Genomic DNA, 21,557 nt, shown 5'->3' on the forward strand with positions numbered 1-21,557 from the left:
AGTGGTGGAAGTGGCAGGTATCTTTGAAGGATTTATTGAGTTTAACGTGTCATTTTTCCCTCATCACAGTGGCAATTTTCGGTGGCAGTAGCAACACCAGCGCTGATGTATGGACCAGCAGATGTCAGTGTAGTTCTGTTCATTCATCTTCCCTTTTGATGGAATCCCAGTTATTTTCCTTGGTCCCTGTCGTTCAGCTTTCTTATTTAACCATTGTCTTTTCACAGCTTAATGCATCATAATATTTGTAATCCACATCTTCTGTCAATGCATTCAGAAATGGACATACATCTTAACAAAGTCCAACCCGAGGACCAATGCTGAAATACCGGCACTACCAGGCGGACCACAAGACAGCAGGCGAGAGAGCAGGGAGAGCTGGGGTGCTGAGTGGGGCATTGCTGTGAGAGACACCAGAGTCCTTGTCGGGACCCAGCCTTCCCCAGAGGTCAACTGTGTTGCAATGCAGAACCACCCCCAGTTCTTACGGCCCCTTTGCCTGCATTTTTAAGAAGAAGAAAATGCAACATGGACAAGAGAAGAATGTGGTCCCATGTCCCACTCTCTGAAATTGTTTCTTCCTCTCTTGATAGTGCCAGCCAGAGTACTCTTTCCAGCCTGGCTGAATCTCCAGTGAAAGCTCACTGAGTTACAGAGTGGTGACAGAGCTACATGGTTTCTACACCAGGTAATAACCTTTGAGACCTGAGCAAAAGAAGGGAGTATTGGTTTAACCACCTAGTTCCAAGACTTTCTGCAGGAGCTGAAGGCATGTGATAAAAAGAAGAAATTCCTGAAAAGTTCATTAAGAATAGTTTTCAGTTGTAGTCATAAGGGTGAAGGGAAAAAACTATGTTCTAATGCCAAAGATGATAACCACAAAAAAAGAGCTGTATTTTCATGTGTGGTGATACTATATTTTTTGGATGCCCTAACATCTTGACTACATGAGAAGTCTGTCCTCCTTCATCTTGGACTGACTGCTCTTGGATGCAAAAGCAGCTGCTTTTTCAGTAAAGCTAAATAAGATTCGTTGGCAGAATGAGCGGTGGTGCTTGTTGTAGTGGGATATCCTACTCAAGCCTCCAACCATGAGCAGTCCAGACCCTGAATTTAAAACCTTCTCCCATCCTTTAAAGGACTATAACCAGTAGCGTGCAGACATGCAGAACTTGCATTATAGCTCATTTTTGGCAGACCTATGGGTGGGAGCATCAGTCAGACTCACCACAAGGGCTGGGGCTGCTTTCACACTGCCAGCCACTGGAGGCAAAGACCCAACCCAAGAGAGCGCTGCACATCCCTTACCTGCAGCTAACGGACGGCAGATCAGTGCTAGCAGCTTCACATTGCTGAGCTCCTGGAAACAAAGACAGGGCCCCATTTTGACAAGTTTTGGAGCTGGATGGATATGATCCCAAAATAGATAGGCTTCTGATCCAGGATTTTGGCACAGCCTGTTACAGAGTAATTGGCTTTGCAAAGAGTTGGACTGGGAGCCAAATCTCAGAGGTTGGGATTGTTTGGGGGTTTGTTTCACGTCCATTTTTAGTGTAAGAGAAATTACATGATATGCTATGCTAAACTTGTGACATGGCATCATTATCAAGTTATAACATGATGCTATTAATTCATCACACTCTCTGCAAGTTGCTGTGACCACAACCCTAATTGTTTCTTGAAGCTCACAGTAATGTGGCCTCTGGCTCATAATAAAATTACATGCAGAATCTCATGAGATGCAGAAGGAAAAGAAAAAGGAATGAAAAATCTCTCTGTGGACCTGAGTTGTGCAAGTCATGGCTTTTAACAGGGAGAAATATTCCAATAACAGAGATTGGCAAATAGTAGAAAGTTTGGCTATAGATACTTGGAAGTTTCTCAGAAGCTTTTCCAAACCTCATCTTAAGATTATTCAAGACACTATGCAGATCTGTTGGGTTACAATTTCTGGACTTTGCTGACTCCAAGCACAGACTTATGTGAAAATTGAAATATAAAATAAACAACTACCTACCCCAGGAAAGCAAATCTCTCCCCCTTCTTAGATCTTGCCTGACTAAATCTTTTGAGCTTCAGAAAAGTGTATGCATATGTTCACTTGGATAGAAGATTTGGGTCATATCCTAATATTTAGCTGAACCAATTTGAACAGCCATTCTGATCCAATAATTTGCTTTTAATGAATACGACATGAAGAGCCAGGCTCTTTATTGCATTTAGCCTTCCCTGAGTAACCTAGTCCCTATTATTCCTCCTGTATATCCCTCCAGCTGATCCCACAACAGCAACGTACCACTCTGATCTATGCCAAGTGACAACGGCTCTTAGGTGGGCAGTGCAGGACCACGTTGTGCCCCGGCTTCATATGTTTCCACATCACTGCCCCGGTAGCAGATGACCCGCATGGTGCCTATCAGCAGATCTACCCACCAGGGGAACCTGCCGGAGTGGGTCTCCATGCAGTCACCACTCCCTTCCCATGTCTCTCCCGGTGTTTCCACCCTGATGTTATCCAATAAGAATATAAGCCATCGGGGTGCCTTCAGGATTGCAACCTCCCCTTAAGCGTGTTTCCCACAGCCGGAGCAGAAGTGTCGCCAGTCCCTGTGCTAAACCCCTTACATGAAATGGTGCTTGCTTCTTGGGAAGAGAGTGGCAGGAAATGGATTTGGTGTGCGGATCAGAGGCACAAAAAACTGGTTTGGATAGTCTCATAAGCATCTCCAGGTGTTCGACACATTAAAATAGCTGTAAAATAAAATGGAGGGAGAGGCTGTCAGTCATCTTAAACAACATTGTGGGCACTTCTGACAGTCAATGCTATCTCATACAGAGAGAGCTCATTTTACTTTGTGCTCCCAAAAAAGGTTTTGTTGGGTCTATTAGTCTTTGGGTAACTCAGAGAAGGGATGTGACAGGAATTTAATGTGCCCCTTCTTAAATCCTCACTGTTCTGATAATCACAAAGAGTTAAAGTAACACAGCAGAAGGTTTCTGTGGGCCTCTAGGAGGTTCAGCAGATTACTAATACACTACAGGCAGTTTTAATGACAGAGCTTCCAGCTCAAATCTGGCCTTTTTATTATGATGAAGGGCCTGGCCCCAAGTGGTACAGAACACCTGCAGCTCTCATTGAATACAATGGGATCTGATGCTGATGAAAGGGACCATTTTCAAACTTCCTTAGAAGTAGGCGCTCCCCAGATGTTATGCAAAAAGCCCTGCAGAACAGGCATCAAGTGCTGTGATACTAGGCAGGCCAGCCACTATTTTCCTCAGCAGGATAAACCCAGGAGTTTGTGCAAGTGGTTTATATGATCGGATCTCCTATCCAGAAGCAAGCAAATTAAGGTCAGTGCTGACCGAATTAATGTAAGTATTAGCCATTCCTTGAGAAGAGCTGGACATTCAAACAAAGAGGATTTTCTCTCGCTGGGAAGGTGCCTAATGACATCTGAGTTTTGTCACTGACAATAGTCATAGCAGGACTTTGAATATAATCCAGAAGAAAACTTGTGAGAAGCTGGGAAGCATGTGTATAAGGAAAGACAAAGGGATGCACACAACTTCTTATGTGTAATTTCAAGTTGTGTGGCAGAGCTTTGAGAGAGACTTATTTTATCTAAACTAGTTCATGTCTCTAAATTTCACTGTTTACCCACTGTCAAGAGAAAACAATACTTTATACTCTATGCTATCACGCTTTTGCAATTCCCCTTCTTTGCAATTCCCCATTAACCCCTTGGTTAATGCAGGTGGGGACCTTCAGCCCTGGGTGGTACTGATGCCTCGGGAAGAGATCACTGCTGTAGGCATGGGTGGGATTGGTGCTGGCAATTATGGGTGAAGTACTGTAAAATTGTTGGTGAAGTGCAAGGCTACACCATCCTGTTGGGTTCTTTATTGGATTTTATTTTGTCTCATTCTCTATGCCTTTTAGCCATTGCTCCCTCCCTTCCACATTTTATATATCTACTTATTATATAGAGAGCTGGTTCTAATTAAAGTCAATCAAAAATAAAACAATACACAAAAATCAGAATATATTGTATACTTGATTAGCCATGGCTGGGCAATAATATACAAGGAAAAATCTACATTCCTACTCCTCTCAGCTGGGGATAAGATCCAGAGTCATATTACCAATATAAACAGCATAAAGCAGTCTGCTTTATTAATACCTAATATATCAGGTATCACACATTCATTGCAAAAGGCAAAAGAATAAAAGCATGCCTGCATTCTGACATTGACACAGATATTAAATAACCCATGTCCTGTTCTGGATTTGCCTTTCTTTGTTACAGGGTGGCAGGGGAAGAAAGGAATAAATACAATAATAGTAAAAAAATAAGTTCTGTGACAGTTATGTGGTGATGGCAACATTGGCCCATTGTATGCAGTGAGTCAACATAAAAATGCAACCCCCCCCCCCCACCAAATAATATCCATGCATCGGGCCAAATCCCAGCCATCACCAGCTGTCCAAGCGCTGTGGATTTGCTGTGGCGGTGCTGCATAGCTGGGAGGAGGGAGGCAATACGTGAGGACTTGGGCAAGTGATTTGTACAGCTCAGGAATGTCACAGAAGTGCTGGGTGTTGTCAGTTTATTTTTCTGCTCTTGGGTCCTCATAGGGGCCAGTTTATCCTTTTCACAGGACTGTTGTAGCTTGCATCCCCGGTGCTGAGGGACTACTGTCAGGCAGAGAAAAGCTGAAGACTTAGCATTCCCCGGTGATGTTTCCTTTCTGGTCTTTTCCCTCTATTCCCTAATCCCTTCCTCCACCATCATCCTGGGGGTGGAGGAGGAGGGGAGGTCCTGAAAAGGGAATGCAGAGGCAGTGCTAGATAAATGCTGCCAGATAAACCCCTCTCTGTCAAAGTTATTTCCCTGGACAGTTTCTTTGTGTCTGTGTAGCTGGCATAAAGTGGCCAAAGCATACGACTGCCTCTCATCACGGTGATTGTGTGTACAGTGAGTGTATGTGAGTATAGAAATTAATAAGGTTGGAATCCGTATCTCTTACTGGGATTTAGGTTTCCTCCAAATAGAAAACCCAGTAGCTGTCTTCCACTGGATGGAAATAAAACCATGAACTTTAAAAAGCAGTGAAGTAAAACTTCCACAGTGGCTTTGATATGGCTGGTTCTTTTTTAAGCCTCTTGGACTTGGCATTGCTTCCTGACATCCTGCCAGCCTGGGATGCTGTTGTTTTTATCCATGCTGGAGAATCAGACAGCTTGCAGTGTATGGTGCTTGTATGGGTTACCTGGCATCATCCTGAACTCAAGGAAATTGCAGTTCTCATCCTTTCACATGCGCACGGGCAGCAGCAGAACAAGGCTGAGCCGATGCGCAGGCATGTGAAAGCCTCTATTCCCTTTCTACTGAAGGTAATAGTCCCTCAGACTGGGGTTATAGTATTACCTCCTTCATCCTCTTCCCACCATTGCTCTCCAAAGCCAGTGACCTAGGGCCATACTGCACCTATTCCTCTCACCCCACAGCTGTTTCAACCTTATACCTTAGCCATCTACCCCTGCCCCTCACGCACCTGCCTTGACTCTTTAGCCATTCACCCCTGACATACAGCAAGACTCTGGGAGCTGACAAAGTTACTACCAGTCAACTGATTACCTGCTAATCTGCTGCTTGGCAGCAGCTGGTTGTGTGAAAGCTCTTATCCTGCAGCTCAACTTTTTCACAGAGGGAGGTACGGCTGAACACGAACTCCTGTACAGAGGCAATTACACAAGCTACAGGGTTACTGCCTTGACATAGGCAGCTGAAGCCTGCCTCCTCCAAGTATCATTTGAAGTATTTCACACACCAGCAGTGGTGCACATATCTCAGCCTGGTTTGGTGGACTGGGCATTCGTAAGCCTGTCAGGTTGGCTGAGGTCTGTTCTGCGCTGATGTGTGTGTGTGTGTGTGTGTGTGTGTGTGTGTGTATGGTCAAATTGTTTTGCTTCCTGTTTGCAAGCTTGTTGAGGGAGAGATTGTCTCTTGCAGCATTTATAGGGGTCTTGCATAATGGGATGCTTGCCTTGGTGGAGCTTTGAGGTGCTACCAATACTGGCAGTCCATTGCATGCATTCAAAGAAAATCAAGACATTTCCTTGATTGCATTTGCTTGACTGATGCTTTGGAGTGTGGCACATGGCATTGGATTTGTTGATTAAGTATTATGGTGAGCCAGAAAGTGATTCGCCATGACATAATCAGATGTGACTGATGTATCCTGATGTGATACAAACTGAAGTGTTGCAGAAAGATGCACAGTCAGACCCACATGGGGGTAAAACCTAAAGCACTTTTTCTAACACCCGGTTGTCAGATATTTGACTTGGACAATTACAGATTTGCCACCAACGCTCTGCTGTCCTCAGTCACCACACTAAATCTTCCTAATTGGCAAATACATTAGTGAGAACTGACATCACCATGTTAGTCACTGTGCAAACATGGAGGTTGGCGGAGAGGTACAATCGTTCAGAGTTGTCCATAATTAATCACAGACAGGTAGTTCAGAAAGGCTATGGGAACAGTCTCCACATTCACTTACTAACACTTTATGATCCAAAACAGAATCCAGAAGTTATTCCAAGACAGGCGGTCATAAAATCTTGAAAACTAGTACTGAGAGTTGCTTTTGTTGTGCCCTACATAAATCTGTCCGATTTTGGCTAAATTATATACTGTTTAAAGTCAGCACTTAAAGGAAAAACAACCTGTGTTGTGTTTAGAAGAACCTTTGCTGCTGAAACCTCTGTGTATTTGCAGTATGCTGTGTGCTGCAGAAGATTAAACCTTGGAGGAGCTGAGCTTCCCCTATGAGGAAGTCCAGGTGGGGCATTGCAGAAGGCTTTATGGCTATATGTAGCCATCTGGGGTCAAACAACAAACACCACAAAAGCCTTATCAGCAAGGGTATGTCCACCCTGTGCCTGAGCTAAATGGAAAGCACTGAAACAGCTCTGCTCCGTATAACCTACCTTGTGTCTCATGAAGTGCCTGTTTCACAGCTGCGGACTGTGTGGTATGGGCAGACACGGAGTGGCCACTCAATGCCATACAGCACCAGGAGTCAAAAGCAACAAGGAAAATAACCTTTGTGCAAAAAAAAAGGAGCAGCGGCAAGTCCTGTAAGAGTTAAAATGCTTTGGGAATATGGAGTAAAATTGGAGAAGGTTTGAAGAGTGCTTCTTTCTGTGTCTGCAAGTGATGGGGGCAATCACAAGGCAGCCTTATTTCTAGCAGTAACGTGTGTCTGTCAGACTGCTGTTAAGTTAGAGAGCAAAGGCTGATTGTGAAGCTGTATTTTAGAAATTTGAGGAGTTGCTGTACTCCATGTAAGAATGAAACACAGGAGAGGAATGTTATTAAACAAAATGAAAAGGAAAGAAGAAATCACTGGGGTGTTTGTTGCTGGGCTCAGGCTGAAGACTAGGTCTTACAGTTCTGGAGGCTACCTGAGACCTGATAAGACTGGGACTGTGATCAAAACAACCTGGGGGTGATTACTGGCAGATTTCAAATTAATCCTTTAAGAAAAACATTAGAATTCATCACAGCACAGCTTATAGAGGATGGACTCTCCTATGGCAAACTAGACAGGATACAAAGAAACTAAAAATTACTATAAAACTGAAACTGGAGGTCAGAAAAGTCCAGCAAAACAGCACAGGATGTTGCCTATGCTGGGCTAACACCACATGCCCAACTAAGGGCCAGCAGGTGGGAGAAGGTGCAAGAAATCCCTTGAAATTATGTCAGCTTGCCAGCTTTGCAGGGACCAGGACAATATGTGCAGTACAGAGGCAGACGCAGATAGTGACTTAGTCAGTCGAATAAACATCTCGTAGGAGCAGGAGACAGTATTGCACTAGACCATTGGACTATTGGTTGGAAAGCAAATGTGTCTTCAACTTTATATGAGCTGAAGAACATTAAGTCCACATTACCACAAAGAGGTTTCTTCACACTGCAGGAAAAGCTAAGGCACTGGAGGAAAGGCAGCTAAGACCTCAAAACCTTCATGGTCAACTTACCCTGGGTGTTTGTGGAAAAGATCACACTCTCATTGCTACTAGAGAAAAGGCACTACTGACAGGTTGGTCTCCTGAAAGAACCTCTCCTTGGTTGAGAGAAACCTGCCCTGCCTTGACTTCCTGAGCTCCTTTGGCATGAGTCTGTGTACCTGTCCCATGTTTTGGGCACATTTTGTTTCTACAGTTTCCCTGAGTCTTTACTACCCAGAGATATTTCTTTAGGTCCATTAGATGGACATACTTATCTCAATGATCTCTTCCTTATTATCCCTTTTTTAAATAGCATTAAAAGTGTCCATCTTGGGGCAGAGATTGTAGGTATCTGTTTCCTTTTCTCCTTCTTCTCCCATCTCATTCAGCATTGGGTCATTCGTTCCAGTGTTTCTGCTGTTATTTTCCGTAACATCCCTCTTCTCAATGTTTTTCCACAGTAGGGCAGTAAGGCAGCGTTACCTCCCCATTCTCACATTTACACCCCACAGTCATCCTTGTGTACAGCTCCAGTTCTGGCTCTGCCTATCTGCTCTCCTATGGTTTCTTTGCATGGGAATTCAGGCCTCCCAGTGTCTTGATTCCCACTGCGGAGCATCATAGCTGTTTCTTGGTGCTATTTTGTGTTCCTTGCTCTCCCTGCCTTGCAGCAGGGCTTACTTGACCGGACACTGTAGCGGGTCTCCAGAAGTACCTCCCAGGCAATAACAGCCATGGATCCTGCGCCTATGCACTTTCACTTCTAGTTGAGTATTTACAGAGGAAAGAAACTAATGAAGAGAGTGGTTTCTGAAGAAAGGCAGGGAAAGGGAAGAAACATGAACTGCTAGAGAAAGAGCAAATGCTTTTTACGGGCATTGTGGGTAACAAGAACCACATGTGGATGGAGCTGGATGGAAGGAATCTAAGTTGGTGTGTTTTCCCAGTTTTAAAGGAGAAACCTGGCTACTTGGAGGTGGGAGGCAACAGATATGGCAGGAGAATTGTCTTGTGGCTGTCACTGTGGCTGGGGGCAGAAACAGTAAGACTTCAACATTCTTGGAACTGTTAAAAAAGATCAAATCTGAAATAAGAGAGCTTGCTTTTTCTGTCCCCTCAAATTCCCTGTTTTACTTTCTAGTGCAAATTCTCATGAGCACTGGATGAAGACAAACTTAATTCTTTCAATTCCTGATTCTTCAGTGCTTGCTTTGCAACCGTAATGTTCTTTTAATGGATGTTTTTGGATGCGTCATAATTATATATAACATAAGCTACAGTTAAACGTCGATCAGTGGCATTTATTGTACCCCTTCACTCTTTCATCCACATGTCCACTAATTCATATCACCCTGGGCCACACGTAACAGCTTCAAACAACTCTTCTAAAAAATCAAGGCAAAATGCCTACGTCTTGCTCTTTTTGCACATGTGTTTGCATGTATAAAATGCAGTAGCAACTGCCTCTGAGAACAAAAGGAGTGAGATAGCGAGTGGGGGGTGGAGGAAGAGTTCCCAAAAGTCAGGACGTGGTATTTCCTCAACTGTTATATAATATTTATATTACAGTAGTGCCAAGAGGCTCCAGTCAAGATCAGAGCTATCTGATTATATGAACTTCACAGAAACATACCAAGACACAACCCCTGCCCCAAGGAGAAGATAATCTACAGGGGAAAAAATACAGAATACACTATTATGAGGCGAGGTGCATGTGTGAGTGGAGCTGATGAGAGGGAGGGACAGCCATCTTAGAGCTGAAGCTGCATTTCTCTCGCAGTTATAAAGGGCTGGCTATCCACAAAGCATCTAAGGCAAGGTCCCTTCTGTAAGCACAGTGATTAGCCCCACAGGGAATTCCCATGGTAAGTGGTTATTCATGAAGAAAGGTGCCTGAAGAGAGGGGATGAATGCTTATCGATTTCATCAAAAATGTCTTTGGAAAAAGACTAATAGATTTGAAGATTGACCCTGGATTTTGATGGTAAAGAAGGGAATTTTTATCCATTTATTTTCTCCTGGATCATGTATTGGAGCTAAAAGCTGAGAAGTCACTATGGACACTGGTAGAGTTAACAGAAGGAAATTAGTGAGCTCTGTCCTAAGTCAAGAAGATACTCTGTTTCATGAAACTGGCTGATTTCCCTGCTGCCTTACCACCCTGGCTTAGTCAAGTCTTCACACCAGCTCTTATTCTCTGAATTTAGTGACAGTCCTTTCTGGCTGGACTGACTGCCTATCATCTCAGCTTCATGAAGACCATGCCAGAAAACTGCCAGGCACATCACACAGGACTATCTGAGCAGAAGATGCATGGGTTGCCTCTACAGCAGCCCTGAGTGAGGGGGAAATCTGCCCATTCCCCAGTGCCAGGATTATTGCTTGAGCCCTCTGACTCAGGGGCATTTCCATGGAGCTCGCAGCTTTTCTGTAGAGGAAAGGTTGCTAGAACAGTGACCTCCCCTACTCCACTGGTGGGATCGGAGGAAAAATTGGAGGCATGGGTGGCAAAAATTCTGATAAAAGTGGGAATAATTGTATAGGGGACATTGTATCTGTTTGCACTGAAGAGCTCTGTGGCAGGGAGGGAGACTGCTGTTCCTGGGAAAAGCCTCTCTGCCAAGAAGCAGGGCTGACCCATGCCCCAGTCCTTCTACTGCTGCTGACAGCAGCAGCAACAAGCCTCATTTTCCAATTTGGTTTGCTCTGGCAAAGCAGGCAGAAGATAATATCTACAGTCTTGCCCTCCTTTGTCCCCTATCTTGCCAGCAAGTCTGCTGACCTAGACACCTCCCACTCTGTCCTATGCCTAAAATCAAATGTGTGGTTCTGTTCTTTAGTGCATTGAAGTGTATTTTGATAGTCCCTAAAGGCAACACTCACGATGCAAGGCTATAGTAGTCCAGACACTGGTTAAATCTGTAATAAAAGTATATATTTTATGCTGAGGAGTTGTATGTACAGCAAGTTTCAAGTCCCAACTGGCCTTCAAGAAAAGTTGTGTAAAAAGCTGAAGATATCCATGGAGCAGCTGAACATAAGCTTGGTCCTCCAGTGGCAAATGCAGCCATGATGCATTTGGCAAGTGCTGTCCAGTGGTGCAAGGTCTCCCTGTCAGGGTTTGCAGAGGAATGTGACACAGTACACAGTGCTAGTGGGCAGGCTTTAGCCCTCTGAGCCCTCCAAAAAACCTGTCTGTGAAAATCTCCCACTGAAAGCAACACGGTGAAACAAAAGCGCAGAGAAGGCTGTGGCATGGGGGCATTAGGCTGAACTGAAAGCACTTACCAGGTTAATTTACCCAAAATACCTGTTGATAAAATGAAAAAGTATGCAGGCAGGTGGTTTCCTAGCTATGGAAATGAAAGACTGGACAGATGAATTTGGTGGGAGCTGGGCTAGAGAGCTTGTAGCTGCCCCTCGCTTATTTTGAAGAGATCTCCAAACTACCATGTACTCTAAGGTGGGAACCTGTGAAGAAATGGGCCTGAGGAGGCTTGATTTTGTTGAAATCTGCATACTTATCCAGTTGGTGGCATTTAGGGGCCATGGCTACAATTGCAGCCTGTGTTGACAAGGATGATACACTGCAGAGACTAAAAAGAAACCTTTTGAACCTCGGTTGGTGGCTATTTGCCACACACTTCATCTGTAATTGTCTCTAATCCTGGCTACCTTCCCTGTTTGTTGGTGAAACACATTGACATCCATCCTAAACAAGTAGAAATGTGAAAGCAGATCTGGTGTTGCAAGCACAAGTAAAGTGCTGCACAAGTAAAGAACAGAAATTACAACCAAGCAATAACAAGGCATCAGAAATTGTGTGTGTTGATTACTTTTGAAATAAAGAATGACAAAATAAATTAATTCAAGGTAGGAGTCATGGCAATTAATAAGCTGTCAATTCATGTAATGAATGCAGCAGAATAAAAAGGTTATCTCTATAATCAGTGCTGTAACCCTGACGTCCTAGGGCACAATGGATTAGAAAGAATTTTTTTTCCCAAATGTTATAACCATTCAGAAATAAAGGTATGGTCAGAACGTACAATTTTACAGTACTGAAAGAACATATAACTGATTATTAATACTAAGGTAGGATAACATTTTATTCCTAAAGCTATTTTATAATTGTGTGGTGTCTCTTATTTTATGGCATAACCATGGTGTATAATAACTAGCTCTGATTCAGTACTTTAATCACTTGATCGTACGAAGCATTTGATTTCATGAAGTAATCACAGGTGGAATTTCCTTGTGCTTGTCACTCCATTGTCTGAATAATCTAATGCAAGGCATGATATGGCCAAACTTGCTAACTTTAGACAGTTTGGGCTACTCATGTAAAATAAGTTTGCAGGGTTGAAGACTGAAATGTAACCAAACAGCAATCTCATTGGAAGAAACAAGGGAACTTTTGGGGCAAAGGGCACATATTCTATGAGGCTGGACTCCAGAGTGTGTTTACGCTGCATGATGTGCTCATCTGTAGATAGGAACATGCACTATATCTCACAGCATCTCAGAGGCACCAACCTGTAGCAATTTCTGTGACATTTCCTGAAGGAGAGGGACAAGCTGTCTCACTGTAATTGTGCTTCAAAGTCCACACAACTGTTGCCATCCTGACCCTTCATCTTTCTCCTCCTCAAGCATCCAGCTTTTCTATGTATTTTGTGATCTTAATTAAAGGAAAAAGAAAATGATGAAAGACTATGCTTTTTCCCTCTCTATTTACAAGTATCATTGAACATCACAATTATATCAGCTCCATAAAAACTATGTCATTCAAAATATGACACATATTGCAAATATCACACATACTTCCACCTATTACATCATTAAATCAATTACTCTTAAGTGTATAAATACATATCTGACCAAAATAAATAAATAATCACAATGAGGACTTACAGCAGAGTTGTCTAAAACTCATAAGAAAAAATACACTGTACCAAGTTAAATCCCAAGAAAAGTTTAAAGGCCAAGTTTTTTTTCCACTAAGTAGCTCAGTAAATATCTATAAAGTCACATAAGGGAGAATATCGAGAAAACCAAGAATCTGTATATTCTGCATAAAGCAGCCAGCAGCTCTACATTGGGTGAACTTTTGCTTTGGTTGCAGATGAACAAGAACCTACAGAACCATCCTGGACATGTTTCCACAGCCTGCTGTCCCTGCTCAGTACTAACGTCAATGGGAGCTAGATGCATGCAGCATCCACCAAACCACAGTGCAGGGAATTTCTTAGCTGTTCTGGGACTATTCCCACTGAAAATTCAAAATTAAATGCTAAAAATGAACTCACAGAGCAAAATTAAAAGTGAAATTACAGTGGAGCATGTGCCCAGCAGCTCCAAGCAGGTAGTCACTGGTTGCTTAGTCCTGGAGACCTTGTATTATCTTTTTGTCCTGGTGACAATTCATTTTGTCTATCCATCGCCTCATACACTGGAAATGGAAGAATACAGGGGCTTTGGCTCAGGTCCTAGAAAACTCTCATTTTTCTCTGCTGCCTATCCAAGGCAGAGCCAAAGTATTAGTGGGTTTGATTTTAGATGAAAGAAACTTGGAATACTTTACACTTTGTCGAGTTGTTTTGCGTCTCTTCTTCTTTGAATAAGTGTTGTCTGATTTCTAAGATAGAAAGTTTGTGAGAAGCATTATAAATTGATATGCCTAACAGGACTGACCAGCTACACATTCTCCAGTATTAACAAACATGGAAGCTTGCACCAAGTATCCTCCTACTGTCAAAGCACACCTGTGAAAGAAACCAATAGACAAAAACGTCAATTCATGCTACAAATGAAATGTCACTACAACCAAAATACACGTGAAAGAAAAAAATTCTGCAAAGAGCTTGCCTCTGATTTATCTGTGTTGCAGTCTGTATCTGCTTATGTCTCACCTTGTGTCAGCTTTTTCCTCACCGAGCAGCAGTGCTTACCCGTGTGCCAGTCTGTCGGGTATAACGGCTCTCTGGGGGCATGGATGGATTTCTGCTCAGTGTTGTCAGTCACCTGAATTTCTCTGTTCCCAAGTGTGCCAGCTTGTGACTCCTGACATCACTAGAAAAAACAGCACTGGAAAAAGACACAGCTGATGCTCTTCAGTTGCATTAAGGTCCTGGATCTCTCCAGAGGTTAAGTATCATTAGGAATAATGCCAATGGTGCTATGCATTTGTAAACCAGGTGAGAGAAGAGAATCAAGGCCTCCAAATATAATCCCCCCTCTTGCTCCCCCAAAATGAACTGGGTGAAAGAAAGCTTGATTCAAAACAAAATGCAAATGGTCTCATGAAGGCAAAATAAAGCTCATTCTAGCTGGGGGGAGCTGGTGGCTGCCAAAGGCTGGGGGGGGGGAAGTGTAAGTGAGACAGACAGGCTTGCAATGAAGAGTATTGTGATTCCTCTTTTTCATGTGCCTGATTAATGGAACTACAACAATAGAAACAAAAGATGGCTTGGATGGGCAGCAAGGTAGCAGAGACAGGCTGACACACCTTGATACCAGACTTGCACAGCTGCACATATGCCACCGCTGATCCATCAGCTCAGCATGCTGCTCACAGTGACTGATCAATCTACACTTGCCATTGCTTGATGTTAGCAGCAGCAGATAATAAGGGAAAGAAATATTCATAATATACTGGAGGGTAGGTTTTTGTTTCTCTTTTAATGTTTTTCTTTTCTCCTCATAGAGAGCCCTATGGTTTATAACAGTGCAAATATACCTCCACTGCCTCCAGAGACCATGTCTTTTACTTAAGTAAAATTGTCATGGACCCAAAACCTGGGACATTTGTGTCCTCTCCACTCTGCTAAATGCTATGTTTTTCAGTGAGATGTTGAGGAAACAGATGAGGAAGGAAAGGCAAAGTGAGAACTGGTGCAGATACTGGCTGTTATGATCGGGAGTTCTTCAAATGAAAAAGAATGGCCAAAGGTTGATGCAGAGGAGCTGCTGCAAAAGGGTGAGGTAGTCTGACCTGCCTACCTTCCAAAAAGAGTTTTGAGCAAATGATTTGTATTGAAAAAATATTCTTCAAAATAATTTGTAGAGTCTAGACAATAACTGTCACATGGGAGAGACTGAAATTTTCAGATCAATAGAAGAGTTTGCAGCAACCCTTCTTCTTATTATTTATATTAATTACTGCTGGAGTCCATAGATTCAGCACTCATTCAGTAAAGACCTTCCTCAAATCAGCATTAGACTCTTGGCCCATTTCTTCTCTACTCTAAATGTACTATTGGTGTCAAGCAAAGCAAATGTCTGTAAGACCAAACAATCAAAGTAGAAAATGCTTAAAAGCTTTGCATTGTGGTTAGTGCTTGCTGATTACTTGGATGTAGCTTTGTACTGAGAATCCAGTAGTATTCTTAATATTCAAATATCTTAGAAGAATAGCCTAAAATTTGACACAAAGGAAAAATAAGGAAAAACCTGACACTCTAAAATGAACCAACTGCCCATTCATAGAAATGGGAATTTTGTGCCGGCTGCAAGGATAACCTATGCCTGTTATAAATCTGCAAGTTTTATTTCATTTTGCACATGTATTTAATCCATCTGTAAATTGTTCATTGGATAGCACAGGACGATGCTCTCTCGGGAACTGTAAGGTATGTGTATTCAACAGTGGAGAATAAACACAAGATTTTATTACAAAATGCCACTGCTGCTCCTGGCATGAGTAATTTGTGCACCTGCATTTTTAAAATGTTTCAAAGTTTTTCCCCTTTGTGAATTCAGCGGCAACACACATTATCTTCCAGGCTGCCACAACACAGTATTTGCAGACTGGGTCACGTCAGCCCTTGTTATCCAGAAGCCATTGTTTTCTGAGCAAATAGCAACTGAAAATGACAATGGTTCGCTCCAGACAAGGGAGAATAAGAGAGTGTTTCCTCATGGCCTAGTAACACGTGTCTGCAAGATGAGCAGTAGACATATGTGGGGCTCAAATCCAAATTCAGAGTGGAGTCTCAGAGAGGACAGAGGCACGAGGAAACATGGAAGGGACCGAATGCGCCAGGATGGCACTTCCTCCAACAGTTTGTCCCACATTCGAGCATATTCCTCCTTGCAACATGCCTGGGTCTGCAAGCTTGGGGAATGAGAGACTGGGTCTGGAGATTGAAATACACTCTCTGGCATAGCACTGCACAGCCAAAGTGCTGGGCCAGCCATAGATATCATTAAATGTAGAGTCCTGAATAATTACTACTGTGCTTTAAATACACTGTCACCTTCCAGAAGGCTGGCTACCCATGGGACCTTGACTGGCTGATCAAGGTTTGGAGCAGGTAGGGGAATTAGGACATTTTAGTTAGTTTAGGCTTAGTAATTTAATTTTTAATAGTTATTCTGCAGGTGTCTAAAGTCGGCTCTGTATATACAATTTTTAAGTAAAAATTTCCCTTGTGTTCCCTGTAATCTCTCTGAAATGTTCCTTGATTCTCTCAGAACTCTCTCATTCAAATATGTAAAGTGTATAATTCCAAGCAATCTTACATATTTGTACATCTTAAAGTCATATTATCATCTTAAAGTCCTATATCACACAATTCCCCCATTTGCAATGGATCTTAGGCAAAAAGGGATTGAGATCTCATGTTGTACCAGTTTGATCATCAGAGACTATCTCCAAAGGCAGCCACAAGCAGGTGAGTTTGCAGCATGTTTATTTAACTGATATTGCAAATGCTGATGGAGAGATGGTGCAGATGAAATTGCCTTGGATGAAGTTTTATTTTCTTAATTTGTCAAGGGTTGGAGAGGCAAAACAGCACAACTATCTTGCAGTTTCTAAGATCTCCATGGTATATACATATTTAGAGAATGAGATTTGAATAGTTGCGCGCAAGAGCCTCCAGCCCCATGGAGATGCACCTGACACTTCAAATGGTGTAAATCTGTGGAGCTGGGAATGCCAAGTTCTGCATGCAAGAGGGCAAACACGGCAGGAAAGCAGACCTCTTTGCCATCAGAGCTAAGTGTCTGCCTCCCACCCTTCATCTGTACCTGACCGTGAGGTGCACAAAACATGTTCGGGTCCATATTTACCACCAGTCCCCAGTCCTTCTTCTTCAAGCCTTATTGCAGCTTAGGATGATAAAAGCAGAGCCTAATTCTTTCCCCTTTTTTGTCATGAAGAGCTGGAATGAACATTATCAAGGCATGAGGTTGGAGGGGAATCAGAGAAATGGGAAATCACTCAGCAAAGCTTCAATACCATTACCACAGAGCTCCTCTGCTCCTTTCAGGTACCAGCCCAAAGCTGATCAACAGTCCTACAAGAGGAACCTTTCTTGGGCATTTTTCCGCTAATTGACACCTTTTACATGTGTGTGTGCGTGTGCGTATCACATAGAGCAGAAAAGAGACTGAGCAAGGGGGTGGTGACCTACAGGGATGGCATGGGTACAGTAGAGGTAGGAATGCAACCAAACCCTTGCTGAAGATGGCATGAGCGCTCAGTCATGCAGCAATTCTGCAGGTCCATATTCAGATTTCCACTTAGACATCAGTCACCTCCTCCGCTAGGTACTAAACCCATTAATAAAAAAAAAGATAGTTAGGTGTATATAGAGAGAATAAAAGACTTCTGGAGAAGGGAGCAAACAGGCAGGACTGCAGGAAAAAGAGATAGACTGGGGTGTGGTGGAAAACCCAAGAGTGAGCAGTGATGTGTCTTCTGTTTGTTGGCAGAGGGAAACTGAAAGCAGAGAGACAGTAGAAAAGGAAATGGGGTGAGGAGGGAGGCTGCATTTCTTGCAGCGTTCATACAGCAGTCCCAGCTGGTGGGGCAGCAATATTTTCAAACACACTCCAGGGTGCAAAGGTCATGCAGGACATACCAAGCTGGTTGGGCCATGAAAGATCACCCCACTGCTTTGCTTCCAGCCACCCTGACTCTTGCTAAGGAGTGGTTATAACCAGAAACACCAAGCTATAAGAAGATTTGGACATGATGAAAAGAAAAGGCAAAAAACAGGGAAATGGTTGAGAATGGAAATAGCCGGGTGAACAAACCAGCTTGAGGAAGATGTTTACAACCCAAGTTGCAAATAAAGAAGATTTCCCACATCCTTCCACAGCACTGACAGCTGAGAAAATCTCACTTTGGCCAATAAGGGGGAAGTGGCTAACCTTACTATGCATTTTCTCAGACAATGCAAAGAACCCACCTCAGACAACATAATAAAGCTGTGACAAGGAATAACCATTGATAAAACAAAGGCAGAGTGAGTAAAAGTAATTTTCAGTGTACGTAAAGCAAAAAAAAAAAAAGGAAAACAGAGAAAAAGAGAGAGAGAACCAAAGAAGATAAATGAAAGAAGAGTCCCTCCAGATGAGACTGAAGCTTAACTCCAGTCTCTAAACATCTGACTGGAAAGTTTGACTTGTCTGCACTTTGAAGTTCAGAAACACAAATATAACTTAATTTTGTGTGAAATTTCTGAAAATGCAGCCAACCAACAAGACGCACTTTGCCTGGCCAAGCATAGTTTGCACAGGACCACATTTGCCGTCCTACCCAAATAGCACCTCACATCACTACCACCTCCCTCCGTGGTGGGCTGCTCTCGGAGCACTCATGTGGGAAGCAAAGACTGCCAAGGGTGCTGCTTAGTACCAATACTCCCAGAGAATCAGTCCTGACAAATTTACAGTCTAAGGAAGTGTGCTAAGTAATTTGAAATAAATATGTTTGAAGACAGTGCAATCTGCCCTCAGATATTCTGCAGGCAGAAAAGTAGGCTAAATTAATCAGATTAATTATTCATTACAAATTCTCTCAGCTCTATCATTGAGGTCAACAGCAAAAGTGCCACTGAGTACAATGGGATGAGGTCTCCAAAAGTGGGTAACGCTCCTTCACTAGGCAAATACGAGCAGCTTTGCTAGTTTCTGAGGTACAGGCAGAAGCAACCAAACAAGCAGAGGTACATGCAAATAAACAGTTTTGTTTCACAAAGATTGACTCTGTTTCAATCCATGTGGGACTGTATGTCCCATATTCTGCTCTGAGCTTTATCTTCAAATGAACCCAACTTCTCAACTCTCATCTGAGTCAAAATATATACATATATATGCATAAATACACACACACACAAATATATATATTTACACATATTCATCATGTGGTTTTGCATCAGAACTCTCCAAAATAATGATTTTGATGCAAAACCATAACCTAACTGACACTCTCTTAAAGACTTGTGACCTAATTGGTAAGCAAGGTCTGAACATTTTGAATTTATAGCGAAACCCCAAAGTTAGTCAGTTTGGAAGTGGGAGGACTGGTTGCATCGCAAACGCTTTACACAGCTGTTCAAATGAAAACACAGAACACTTGAGGCCTCGATCTCAAGAATCACCACGCTCTTTGTACTCCACAGAGGTCTTTCAGTCAGTACTGTACACCTGTATTTTTTAGACCCATCAATTATGTGCCTGAGCAATGTAATTATAACCTAAGCCATACCCTCTGATTAAATACATCAGCCTAAATTCATGTTTATTTTAACTGCCTCTAGTTATCCAGCCCAATCCAGCCTCCAGAACACATGAAAAGACTTTTCTAAAGAGTTCCTTCATTTTCCACTCCCCTCATGTAAAATCAGAGTGAATATTTTCACTGGGGGAGGGAGGAGAAGAAAAATAAACAGGGGAGGAAATGTAATTGGAGGTGGCACGAAGAACATGGCCTCTCTGCTTTCTCTACTGTTAAAGCCCCTGGGGGATTTAAAGGCCACAAATGATGTAGGTCGTCTTCTTGAACCACTATGAACTTTATCTGCTTGGGTTTAGTATCACTAAATGTGTATTAATGTCAAAGATTGTTTGCATGGATTATTTATAAGGCATTCACTTCAAATTAGTGCTGCTTAAAGTGTGTGAGTTCATAACTTGCCAACAGCAGATGCAGTCTGCAGCAACCAAAACAGCAAGCAGCTCCATAGATGTATATACAACAGCTGGATGCAGATCAATAATAGAAACATTAACCATGGTATGGTTTTAGAAGCAATTCTTTACTTTGGAGATATATTTTATTCCACATTAATGGTACCTTAAGTAAAATGATAGAAGACATGTAAGGATGCATCTTAAAGTGGTGCACTGGGACTTGCATGCTCTTGCCTGCCTGTTACTAATGCGGCTTCTCCTTGTGATGTAATTCTGCACGTCTCCCCTCCATCACCTGCCCCACCACAGGGAGGACCTTGCTGTGAGCATGCACGGGCTGTCAGGCCACCTCCTCTAGTACCAGCTAGCCACCTTGCCATGCGGTGTCTACAGGTTTTAGTACAGGGTCCATGGTGGTTTATCCTATGTGCAAGGGAACCTGCACATTTCTATGCTAGAAGAAAAAGGAGTGAGCTGAATACTGTGTGTCAGTGGGAGTAATGCTATCTCACAACAGCAGCCATGTGCAAAGCAGGGGCCCTGATGTGACTCTCATTAATGATCTGGTAGACATTAAGCTCTTTGACTGTATGAAAAAGTGAATTTTCAATCACCTTTACCTCACCTGACCATCCTCTTGAATGGGCCAGAAAGGTGTCCATTTGACTACCTGTAAGTCAATCGAGTAAAAGTCAGTTCCTTAGAGAAGTGATTACAGACACTAAAGGTCATACTTCAGGTTTTTCATCGAACGTTAAATATGCCTTGACAATGCCAAGGGTACAAACATGCACAGATTGGGAATATATAAAAACATGTACAAGCCTAAATACACATCTAGCTTTCTCAGGTTTGTTCTGAGCCTCGTTTGATCAAGCCATCAACTCCAGTCGATGGGAGTTTTATACTGTTTTTTCCCATGGCTTTGGGGAATGTACCAAGACCAAGGAAGAAGAACTATGCCCTGCTGGTCTCCACACTGTGGCTCTTTGGCACAGTCCCTGTGCACAGCCCAAAATGAGTGAATGACTTAAACTTTCTTCTTTCTCAGACAGATCACTAATTTTGGGATCCAAATGTAAACTTGGCTTTCTGTTGAGCATGTGGGACGGGTCTTGGCACTGAGGCCCATGATACTAGAAGATCTGCATTGCCTCCAACATCTGCTTAAGGAATATCTTTCCAGTCATCGGTAAATTAATCTAGGGGAAATAGTTATATTTAGTTACATAGTGATCATTTTTGTTATAGTCAGGCTGCCTTCGCATAGCCAGATGTGTTCAGCAGCTTTAGCTCCTTCAGTCTGACCACTGATTGACACAGTCATGACAAAACTTCAAGGAATGGTCCCCCCTTTCAAGCACTAATTCATCAGTGATAAGCAATTAAATTGTCTTTGGAAGTGCTTGGTACATCCCAGCAATGCTACTTTAGAAAGATTCTATTGAAAACCAGCACTGGTGCCCCTTACATTAGCTTGGGAAGTAATTTCAGTGATATCTTTGAGTTTACTTCCAAAGACAGAACATTTTTGACATCTTACTCCTATTTTCTCTCCCCTACTTGCTCTCTGTTGCCCCCCAGTCTCGTCCTCTCCTACTGTTTC

This window comes from Pelecanus crispus, chromosome 2 (assembly GCF_030463565.1).
Source record: "Pelecanus crispus isolate bPelCri1 chromosome 2, bPelCri1.pri, whole genome shotgun sequence".
NCBI classification, from domain to species: Eukaryota; Metazoa; Chordata; class Aves; order Pelecaniformes; family Pelecanidae; genus Pelecanus; species Pelecanus crispus.